Source organism: Triticum aestivum, chromosome 6D (assembly GCF_018294505.1).
Source record: "Triticum aestivum cultivar Chinese Spring chromosome 6D, IWGSC CS RefSeq v2.1, whole genome shotgun sequence".
In the NCBI taxonomy this organism is placed as follows: domain Eukaryota; kingdom Viridiplantae; phylum Streptophyta; class Magnoliopsida; order Poales; family Poaceae; genus Triticum; species Triticum aestivum.
Genome location: NC_057811.1, coordinates 353,182,051 through 353,194,279, shown reverse-complemented (window position 1 = coordinate 353,194,279; position 12,229 = coordinate 353,182,051).

Here is a 12,229-nt window from a genome sequence, read left to right as displayed (position 1 = left end):
TCAGCCTTGATATCGCCCACACACGTAGTGTGCGATCAACGTACACGCTGGTAGTGTAGAGCCTCTCTGGCACGGTGGGTGGGAAGCGGTAGGTTGGTCCGGTGTACTGCATGGCTGAGGGATGTGTAGATGACGGAGAAGGGGTCGAAGAGCAAGAAGGGTAGATGGATGAGGGATGGCAGAGGCAGAGGGTGGCTTAAATAGCCGTGCTACGTGTTATTTGGCCGTGGCAATAACGGGGTCAAATGTGAAGTTAGTAGCCTGTTTTCAAACCCACCATAGCATCGGGAGTGTACACGCGTGGGAAACGGTGGTTTGAAAAGAAGAAGAAAAAGAAGCTAAGTGCACGCGTGGGAATCCGTGGTCAAACCCTATATTATATGAACAAAAAGAGACAATTTTTGAAGAGCTTGTGGCCATTTTGAATGATAAAAATAAATTTGGCCCTTAAAAATTTCGTCATTTTGCATGATAAAAAGAGATAGAGGGCTTGTGGCCATTTTACAAACACAAAATGACCCATTTTTTGATAGTTTGTGGACATTTTACATGATAAAAATAAATTTAGCCCTTATAAATTTGGTCATTTTACATTTGTATAGAACAAAAAGAACGATGCAAAAAATAGAGCAAACGATGCAAAAATATAGAGCCAGCACGTTCACAAAAAACAGAGCAAACGATGCAAAAAATGACGCAATTCGACGGCCCAGAGCTTGGTTTCCTTTTGGGCCCAATAACAATGTTTTTTTTCACGGAGTCAGTGGTGGGCGAGTAGCTGAGCACAACCAATAGGATCGCCTCTCGCGGATCGCCCCACGATCCAACGATGCGGAGCCGTCCTTGTGATCCAACAGCGCGGAGCCTGCACACAGCCGGCCCACCTAGTTCCTTCTAGAATGCTAGATCTGAGGGTTGTCGCTTGGCGCGAGGGTATGATCGGACGGCTGACGTTAGGAGCTGGGGTTAGGCGCAACCCCGTGGGGTTTAGAGGGGTCTTGAGCTGGTCAATGAGGTTTCGAAGGCTTTGACTGAGCATAACTAATTTAAAAAAAATCAAAAAAATATGAAACCTTCGCTGTTCGTCATTTTATAAGACAAAATAACGAGGAAAAATACTAAACTTGGTCTGTGGTAATTTTCATGAAAAAAACCCTAGCTGGCACGATCGAGGTCAAATGAGCACCATTAATTTTAAAAAAATCAAAAAAATATATAACCTACACACAATGTTGTCTTATGTGACATGTTACCAACCAAAAATCATAAACTTGCTCTATGGTCATTTTCATGAGAAAACCTTCACACATATGAGCTATCATGTACATGATTTCATAGAGTTCAAGGAGAGGAGGTGGTGTTACCTTTTGTTTTTGAAAAATTAAAAAAAATCAAAAAATCACTAAAGCTTTTATTTTAAAGTGAATAAGAAGGATCTGAAGTTAGTTTTCCATTTTCATATTTCAAAATGTGTTTTAATAGTTTTTATATTAAAGCATATGTTTTCAAAAGAAAATGTAAAAATATGAAGGTTAATTAAAAAAATAGTGAGACTTCGAATCTACACTATGGAAAGTGAATATGTGTTAATAAAAAAACATTTGGCTTATTTAGAGTAGGTTCAAAAAAACTTGATTACAAATGGGCTGTTTACCCTAGCATGGGAGCTCATTTGGCCATATTTTCTCAAATTCAAATTTATTTGACCTCCTCTAAATCACTTCAAATTTTGCACACATGATCTCCTACACAAACATAGATAGTTTGCCAAGGTTTTACTAGCTTTTGCATTTTCTTGAATTTGTGCTGTCCAGGTTTGCCAAGGTTTACATGATCTCATTAGGAGCATGTATTTGATTTCCTACACAACATGTGTGATCATTGCAGCACCTAAGATCATAGTCCGTTTGGGTCGGCGCTGGCAAAAGTGGTGGCCCAACGCGCCGACCAAACCCAAATCACGTCCGCTTCGCGTCCGCGCCGACGCATTTGCGGCCCAAATTTGCGCCCCAAATGCGTCGGCGCGGATGTTGAACGGACGCCACGCGCGCCTTCTCGCTGTCTGCCGCGTCCCCACTTGGCGGCCGCCATTTCGCGGTCAGCTTAATTTATGACCACGGGCCCACGCGTCAGCGACGGTGGTCGCCCTTTTTTAAGCCGACCGTGCGGCGGGGCCGTCCTCATCCAAACTCGCCGTCCCCATCTAGGCAAGCTCGCTCCCCCGTCGCTGGCAAACCCTAGCAAAACCCTAGCCAAATGGGACTATTCTCCGGCACCGGCAGCAGCAAGTCCAAGGGCAAGGCCCCCGCCGTCCCTTTCCCTTCTGAGTTCGTACCGCCTCCGCTGGCGCCGGCTCGCCGGCAGAGGGTGCGAGTGAGCGTGCCTATGCACCAGGCGGAGTGGCACTGGCAACACCGCGTCCCTCTGCCGTACCCCGATGTCACCCTGCCGCACGACTGGCATCTGGATCCAGAGAGGATCCCAGTGCCGACGGCACCGCGGTCGACTAGGGCGCACGCGAAGGAGGTGCGGCGCCGGCGGGCAATGCTGACGCCGAAGCAGCACCGCGACGCCACCTACACCATCGACTTGCCTAACTGGGCGAGGTGGTTCGCCTTCGAGCACGAGGAGGCGAGGCGACACGGCGTGCGGGAGGTCGACCGCAGCGTGCCGCCGCCCCCGCTCGTCGTCCGGGAGGAAGACCAGGCGGCGGGAAGGCCGCCTACCAGGCGGCCCTTGCGGCGGTCTACCGCGAGAGCGAGGAGGACGAGCGGCGCAGGGTGGAGGCGGTGGAGGAAGAGGGGGCTCGCTACGAGGCGGCCATGGCGCAGGACGTCGCCCTCTCCGCGGCCGGCGATTGCATTGTGTCGTCGGTGGCCCCGCCGTCCCCTCGCCGACGGCTCATCAAGGCCGACCCGGAGCCGCAGCTGGAGCCGGAGCCCATCGCGCGCTTCTCCTGGACGGGAGTGGTGCGCGAGTGGGTGTCCGCGCCACCGGTTTGGATGGGGCGACCCCAAAGCAGGAGGCGGCGTACCTCGAGATGTGGCGCCAGCGACGGCTCGCCGAGGAGCACAGTCGCGGCGAGTACGAGGAGATGCTCGAGCGCGACCTCGAGGAGGAGGCGCGCGAGGCTGAAGAGGAGGCGCGCCAAGCCGCGGCTGCACAGGCAGCCGCACAGCCCCACGCGCCAGCACTGCTCCCACCGGAACAGCTACCTGCGGCCTACATCGCCGTCGCCTAGAACACGGCGTTCCCCTGGGCCGGCCCTGCGCCGGCGCTCATCGATCTCCCCCACCCCGAGGACGACGACGATGACGACGCCTAGGGCGCGCTGGGCAGCGCGCCGCCTCGTACTTCGGTTGTTTTTAATTTCTTTTAATGCTAATGTGGACGTGTGGACTCTCGCCGGCCTTCCTGGCCAGCTTTAATGTTTAATTAAGTTGTATTTATATTAAATATGCATGCACAGTTTTTTTGTCAGCACCATCAAAATGGGCCGGGCCAGCGTTGAGCGCACGAGCCGACCCAAACGCGGAAGCGGACGTCCGTGTCCGCCTGGCCGACCCAAACGGACAAAAAGCGGACGAAATCGCCGACCGTTTGGGTCGGCCCATTGGAGTTGCTCTAACTAACCATAGATTCAGGACAGACAAATATACCACATGCAAATTTAAGGACAGACAAATATGATGGGACAACGAGGGGATTTGGGGAAAATGGTAGGGCGATGGAGGTGGTTGCCCTCTTTATATGATGGGACGTTTCGGGCATGTCCATGGACACGTGCTACCCCACGACCGCGGTCTTGCATGCGCCCACGTATACGCGACCCCACTCGTCAGCTAACGGTAAAATGCATTGACCCGACGACAACGTCCATTATAACCAGTTATGAGGGTTTCGGGCAAGGGAGTGGGGAAAAGTGAGGAAAAGTTAACATAGTGGGGATGAATGAGTAGAGCTAAGGAACCAGGGGCACAGAAATAAAAAACCCAAAATAATAATACTTCAAGCATACTAACAAAGAAATCATGTCTTCTCAAAATAACATGGCCAAAGAAAGTTGTCCCTACAAAATCATATAGTCTGGCTATGCTCTATCTTCATCACACAAAATATTTAAATCATGCACAACCCCAATGACAAGCCAAGCAATTGTTTCATACTTTTGATGTTATCAAACCTTTTCAATCTTCACGCAATACATGAGCGTGAGCCATGGACATAGCACTATATGTGGCATAGAAGGGTGGTTGTGGAGAAGACAAAAAGGAGAAGATCGTCTCACATCAACTAGGCGTATCAACGGGCTATGGAGATGCCCATCAATAGATATCAATGTAAGTGAGTAGGGATTGCCATGCAACGGATGCACTAGAGCTATAAGTGTATGAAAGCTCAACAAAAGAAACTAAGTGGGTGTGCATCCAACTCGCTTGCTCTCGAAGACCTAGGGCAATTTGAGGAAGCCCATCATTGGAATATACAAGCCAAGTTCTATAATGTAAAATTCCCACTAGTATATGAAGGTGACAACATAGGAGACTTTCTATCATGAACATCATGGTGCTAATTTGAAGCACAAGTGTGGTAAAAGGATAGTAACATTGTCCCTTCTCTCTTTTTCTCTCATTCTTTTTATTTGGGTCTTTTTCTCTCTCTTTTTATGGCCTATTTTTTTCTTCTTCTTTTTTATTTTCCATCCGGAGTCTCATCCCGACTTGTGGGGGAATCACAGTCTCCATCATCCTTTCCTCACTTGGGACAATGCTCTAATAATGATGATCGTCACACTTTTATTTACTTACAACTCAAAAATTACAACTCAATACTTAGAACAAAATATGACTCTATGTGAATTCCTCCGGCGGTGTACCGGGATATGCAATGAGTCAAGAGTGACATGTATGAAAGAATTATGAAGGTGGCTTTGCCACAAATACGATGTCAACTACATGATCATGCAAAGCAATATGACAATGATGGGGCGTGTCATAATAAATGGAACGGTGGAAAGTTGAATGGCAATATATCTTGGAATGGCTATGGAAATGCCATAATAGGTAGGTATGGTGGATGTTTTGAGGAAGGTATATGGTGGTGTATGATACCGGCGAAAGGTGCGCGGTATTAGAGAGGCTAGCAATGGTGGAAGGGTGAGAGTGCGTATAATCCATGGACTCAACATTAGTCATAAAGAACTCACATACTTATTGCAAAAATCTATTAGTTATCGAGATGAAGTACTACGCGCATGCTCCTAGGGGGGTAGATTGGTAGGAAAAGACCATCACTCATCAACGACCGCCACTCATAAGGAAGACAATCAATAGATAAATCATGCTCCGACTTCATCACATAACGGTTCACCATACGTGCATGCTACAGGAATCACAAACTTTAGAACAAGTATTTCTCAAATTCACAACTACTCAACTAGCATGACTCTAATATCACCATCTTCATATCTCAAAACACTTATCAAGTATCAAACTTCTCATAGTATTCGATGCACTTTATATGATAGTTTTTATTATACCCATCTTGGATGTTCATCATATTAGGACTAATTTTATAGCTAAAGCAAATTACCATGCTGTTTTATAGGACTCTCAAAATAATATAAGTGAAGCATGAGAGATCAATAATTTCTATAAAATAAAACCACCACCGTGCTCTAAAAGATATAAGCCAAGCACTAGAGCAAAATTATCTAGCTCAAAAGATATAAGTGAAGCACAAAGAGTATTCTAATAAATTCCGATTCATGTGTGTCTCTCCCAAAAGATGTGTACATCAAGGATGATTGTGGTAAACTAAAAATCAAAGACTCAAATCATACAAGACGCTCCAGGCAAAACACATATCATGTGGTGAATAAAAATATAGCCTCAAGTAAAGTTACCGATAGACGAAGACGAAAGAGGGGATGCCTTCCGGGCATCCCCAAGCTTAGGCTTTTGGTTGTCCTTGAATTTTACCTTGGGGTGCCTTGGTCATCCCCAAGATTAGGCTCTTGCCACTCCTTATTCCATAATCCATCAAATCTTTACCCAAAAAGTTGAAAACTTCACAACACAAAACTCAACAGAAAATCTCATGAGCTCCGTTAGTATAAGAAAACAAATCACCACTTTAAGGTACTGTAATTAACTCATTATTTATTTATATTGGTGTTAAAAATACTGTATTCCAACTTCTCTATGGTTCATACCCCCCGATACTAGCCATAGATTCATCAAAATAAGCAAACAACACACGAAAAACAGAATCTGTCGAAAACAGAACAGTCTGTAGTAATATGAATCAAACATATACTTCTATAACTCCAAAAATTATGAAATAAATTTGTGGACTTGAGGAATTTGTCTAGTAATCATCTTCAAAAATAATCAACCTAAAAGCACTCTCCGGTAAAAAATGGCAGCTAATCTTGTGAGCGCTAAAGTTTCTGTTTTTACAGCAAGATCATAAAGACTTCACCCAAGTCTTCCCAAAGGTTCTACTTGGCACAAACACTAATTAAAACAAAAAACCACATATAATCAGAGGCTAGATGAATTATTTATTATTAAAACAGAAACAAAAAGCAAAAAGCAAAAAACAAAAATAAAATTGGGTTGCCTCCCAACAAGCGCTATCATTTGACGCCCCTAGCTAGGCATAAAAACGAGAATAGATCTAGGTATTGTCATAATAATGGTAGGGAAAATTGTGAAAACTCATCTCATATTCCCTACGTTCAGCACAAAGTTTTATTTGTGGCAAGCAAAAGTAATCAAAAGGGCTAAATTTAATGGGACAAAAGTCCCCAAGATCAAGCTCGGGAGGTATGGGTTCCTCCTTTGGCCCCTTATATTGCACAACCAATTCATCATTATAAGCATTATTTTGGAAATAAGTCATGAGCCTTTGTTCAAGAGAAAAACCTAACCCATTGTTCTGAATAGCAAAGTCATCATTGAGTTCAGACATTCTATCAACTAGAACATCGGTAGGAACCTTCTTTCTAAGGTTTTCATTGTAAGCAACATGATCTAAAGATCGTAAATGCATTAAGTCTTCTTGATTAAAAAGGATAGCTTCTATGGGAGGACGACCAGCGTCCACCCTATAATGTGCAAAAATTTCATTGGCCCCTTTCATTATAAATCTGAACTCATGTGCCAAAAAGAAAGTAGCTACTCGCTTAACAGAAGAATGATCAATATTGGAAAACTCTAGAAAACCGCTTTGTATGCAAGGATGCATATGAATAAATTGTCTTTCAAGTTCAACTACGAGCAAGGATATAGCATCTACAAGACTACTAGTTCTGTGAAGAATAGACCCACCCATAGAGGGCAGGGCACCGGCACAAGTAAAGAAATCTTGAATAATCCTTTTCCAATAATATTACCGCTACCAATCCGTAACCTTTTAGTGTGTAAAATAGTAGGTTCTTCATGAGGATCATCAAAAGCATCAAAGTTTCCCATGTTATTGCCACTATCCTTATCAACGATAACCTCCCCAGTTTCAGGTATGATGGCAGCAAATGGCACAAAGAACGAGCACACAAAAAGCAAGAGAAAAGAGACAAATGGAAAAAGAGGGCGAATAAAACGGCAAAGGTGAAGTGTGGGAGAGGAAAACGAGAGGCAAATGGCAAATAATGTATTGCGAGGGATAAGAGTTTGTGATGGGTACTTGGTATGTCTTGACTTGTGCATAGATCTCCCCGGCAACGGCGCCAGAAATGGCTAGTTGCTGGGAGATCAAATCTTGACTTGACTTGGCGTAAGCCTCCCCGGCAACGGCGCCATAAATCCTTCTTGCTACCTCTTGATCATGCGTTGGTTTTCCCTTGAAGAGGAAAGGGTGATGCAGCAAAGTAGCATAAGTATTTCCCTCAGTTTTTGAGAACCAAGGTATCAATGCAGTAGGAGGGTACACGCAAGTCGCCTTGTACCTACACAAACAAATAAGAACCTTGCAACCAACGCGATAAAGGGGTTGTCAATCCCTTCATGGCCACTTGCAAAAGTGAGATCTGATAGAGATAATAAGAGAAATATTTTTGGTATTTTTATGATATAGATTGGAAAGTAAAGATTCCAAATAAGATAGATCGGAAACTTATATGATGGAAAATAGACCCGGGGGCCATAGGTTTCACTAGTGGCTCCTCTCAAGATAGCATAATCTATGGTGGGTGAACAAATTACTGTCGAGCAATTGATAGAAAAGCGCATAATTATGAGAATATCTAGGCACGATCATGTATATAGGCATCATGTCCGCGACAAGTAGATCGAAACGATTCTGCATCTACTACTATTACTCCACACATCGACCGCTATCCAGCATGCATCTAGAGTATTAAGTTCATAAGAACAGAGTAACGCATTAGGCAAGATGACATGATGTAGAGGGATAAACTCAAGCAATATGGTATAAACCCCATCTTTTTATCCTCAATGGCAACAATACAATACGTGCCTTGCTGCCCCTGCTATCACTGGGAAAGGACACCGCAATATTGAACCCAAAGCTAAGCACTTCTCCCATTGCAGGAAAGATCAATCTAGTAGGCCAAACCAAACTGATAATTCGAAGAGACTTGCAAAGATATCAAATCATACATATAAGAATTCAGAGAAAAACCAAATATTGTTCATCGATAATCTTGATCATAAACCCACAATTCATCGAATTTCGACAAACACACCGCAAAAGAATTACATCGAATAGATCGCCAAGAGAATCGAGGAGAACTTTCTATTGAGATCGAAAGAGAGAGAAAAAGCCATCTAGCTAATAAGTATGGACCCGAAGGTCTGTGGTAAACTACTCACACATCATCGGAGAGGCTATGGTGTTGATGTAGAAGCCCTCCGTGATCGATTCCCCCCCCCCCCCGCGGAGCATCGGAAAAGGCCCCAAGATGGGATCTCACAGGTACAAAAGGTTGCGGCGGTGGAAATAGGGTTTCGTCGTGCTCTCGGATGTTTTTAGGGTATATGAGTATATATGGGCGAAAGAAGTAGGTCGGTGGAGCCACGAGGGGCCCACGAGGGTGAGGGGCATGCCTACCCCCCTGGGCGCGCCTCCCTACCTCGTGGCCGCCTCGTTGCTTCCATGACGTCCACTCCAAGTCTTCTGGATTGCGTTTGTTCCAAAAATAACTCTCCCGAAGGTTTCATTCCATTTGGATTCCGTTTGATATTCCTTTTCTGCGAAACATTGAAATAGGCCAAAAACAGCAATTTGCAGTGGGCCTTTGGTTAGTAGGTTAGTCCCAAAAATAATATAAAAGTGCATAATAAAGCCCATTAAACATCCAAAACAGATAATATAATAGCATGGAACAATCAAAAATTATAGATACGTTGGAGACGTATCAGGCAGCTGCCATGGGGGGCGCACCAGCCCCTTGTGGGTTGGTGTGCTCCCCTCTTATGGCCCAATAGGCCCAATACCCTCCCGGGAGTGCCCGGTACCCCCTCCGTTACTCCCATAATCACCCGGTATACTCTGAAACACTTCTAGTTTCCGAATATCATCGTCCTATATATCAACCTTTCTCTCTCGACCATTTTGAGACTCCTCTTCATGTCCGCGATCTCATTCGGGACTCCAAACAATATTGGGTCACCAAATCATATAACTAACGTAACACTATATCGTCAACGAACGTTAAGCGTGCGGACCCTACGGGTTCGAGAACTATGTAGACATGACCGAGACAATTCTCTAGTCAATAATCAATAGCGGAACCTAGAAGCCCATATTGGCTCCTACATATTCTACGAAGATCTGATCGGTCGAACCGTTATGACAACATACGTAATTCCCTTTGTCCATCGGTATGTTACTTGCCTGAGATTCGATCATCGGTATCTTCATACCTAGTTCAATCTCGTTACCGGCAAGTCTCTTTACTCGTTCCGTAATACATCCTCTTGTAACTAACTCATTAGTCACTTTGCTTGCAAGGCTTCTTATGATGTGTATTACCGAGACGGTCGAGAGATACCTCTCCGATACTTGGAGTGACAAATCCTAATCTTGACCTATGCCAACTCAAAAAACACCTTCGAAGATACCTATAGAGCATCTTTTTTTTAGGGCCAACGACAGTAGGGGGAGCCCCCCCACTGACTTTCTATTAGTTAGGATTAATTAGTACAAGTCATGTCAGAGAGCATTTACAAGGGAGGGGGAAGAGAGAAGAGAGAAGGGGAGCAAGCTATCTAACTAAGAGAAGAATCAGTACAATTGGAAGGGGGAAGTTACAAAATAAGGGGCTACAGGGGATCAAATAGTAGCAACAAATTGATTGATGAAGGGTATCAGGTCCTTCTTAGCCCTATGTTTGAGCATCAAGAAGTCATTTTTGAACCAATCCAACCAGCTAGCATGTGTGGGAATCACGCTTCTGAAGTGTTTATTATTTCTCTATTTCCAAAGGCTCCAAGCAGCCACCGTGAAAACCTCCATGAACATTGGCTTGGACCAGGTTCTTCTAGCTTCATGCAACATTTGTAGGCGATTATCCAAATTGGCCCAATGGATTCCCAAGGTTTCCCAACAAGCAGAACTGAATGGGCATTTAAAGAACAGGTGTTCAAGGGTTTCCTCGGGTGGGTCAGCGCATAGGAGGCACTTGTAGTTGTTATCTTGGAGGATACAGTTTCTTCGGCGCAACCTATTTCTGGTGTTCAACCTGTCAGCCAACAAAAGCCAAGCAAAAACCTTCCACTTCATCCTGCACTTAGTTCTCCAGATCCATTGAAATGCTGAGCATCTTTATGATCACCGAGTTACATTGTGATGTTTGATAGCACACAAGGTATTCCTCCGGCATTCGGGAGTTGCATAAGCTCATAGTCGAAGGAATATGTATTTGACACGAAGAAAGCAATAGCAATAGACTGAATGGTCATTATGCTAAGCTAACAGATGGGTCTTGTCCATCACATCATTCTCCTAATGATGTGATCCCGTTATCAAATGACAACACATGTCCATGGTTAGGAAACCTTAACCATCTTTGATCAACGAGCTAGTCTATTAGAGGCTTACTAGGGACACGGTATTTGTTTATGTATTCACACATGTATTTAAGTTTCCGATCAATACAATTCTAGCATGAATAATAAACCTTTATCATGAATAAGGAAATATAAAATAACAACTTTATTATTGTAACATCCCAAAATTCTAAATTTTGGAATGTTATAATAAATAGATAGATTTGATTGTTTGTTGGATTGTTGTGTGATTGATTGACTGAAAGTGAGTGAAATTCGAAATCTTTTGAAAGTTAAATGAGAGGGAATAAAAGGACTTTCCCAAACTTTCATTTTGCTTTTATGATCTCCATGAATTCAAATTCTTTTCATCACAAAACCCTGGAGAGAAGATGACATGACTTCTTCCATTTATTTAAATGACAAGGGGTGTTGAAAATATTTGAATTTCATTTGAAAATATTTCCCATTTCTGAAACTTTATGCAACTCAATGATTTTCACGAGAGAAGATAATATGACTTCTTCAAAACATATGAAATATGAGTTGGGAGTTTCAAAGGATTTATTCAAAGTCCCATTGAAATTATTTTTCAATATTGGAGTTATTTGAGTTTTATTCAAATTATTTTTCTCCAAAAATAAAATATACAGAAAATAGGGTAACATGATTCCCTACATCAGAAAATTGGAGAAAAATAAATTTGAAATCATTTTGGTATTTTTAAAATGATTTTTATTGGATTTTATTAAGGCAGTAGCACTGTTTGATTTATTAAAATTTGTGTGGATTTTATTTGAATTTACAAAAATGTCCACGTTGTAGGAAATCTTTTTCTGAAAATTTTGATATATTATATGCCTATATAATGTTTTTAATTATTTCGTTTTATTGTTTTCTTTGTCTGAGAAATGTTTTATAAAAAAAAAATCTCCGCCGAACTGGGCCGGCCCAGCCGAAGCCAGGCCAAGGCCCAGCTCCGCGCCGCCTCCCTCCTCGCGTGCCCGTGCGGGACTCTCGCCGGAGTCCGCCGCACCTACGCCGCCGGTCGCCCCCTCCTCCACGCCACGGAGCCGCCCCTCCCCCCCCTTAAATAGCGCCGCCCCGGGCCCTCTCTCTCTCCTCTCTCCTCGCCGCGCCGCCATAGATCGCCGCCGCCGTCGCCGCCTTCTGTTGCCGCCGCCGCCTCCCCTCGCCGCGCCGCCCGCGCTCCT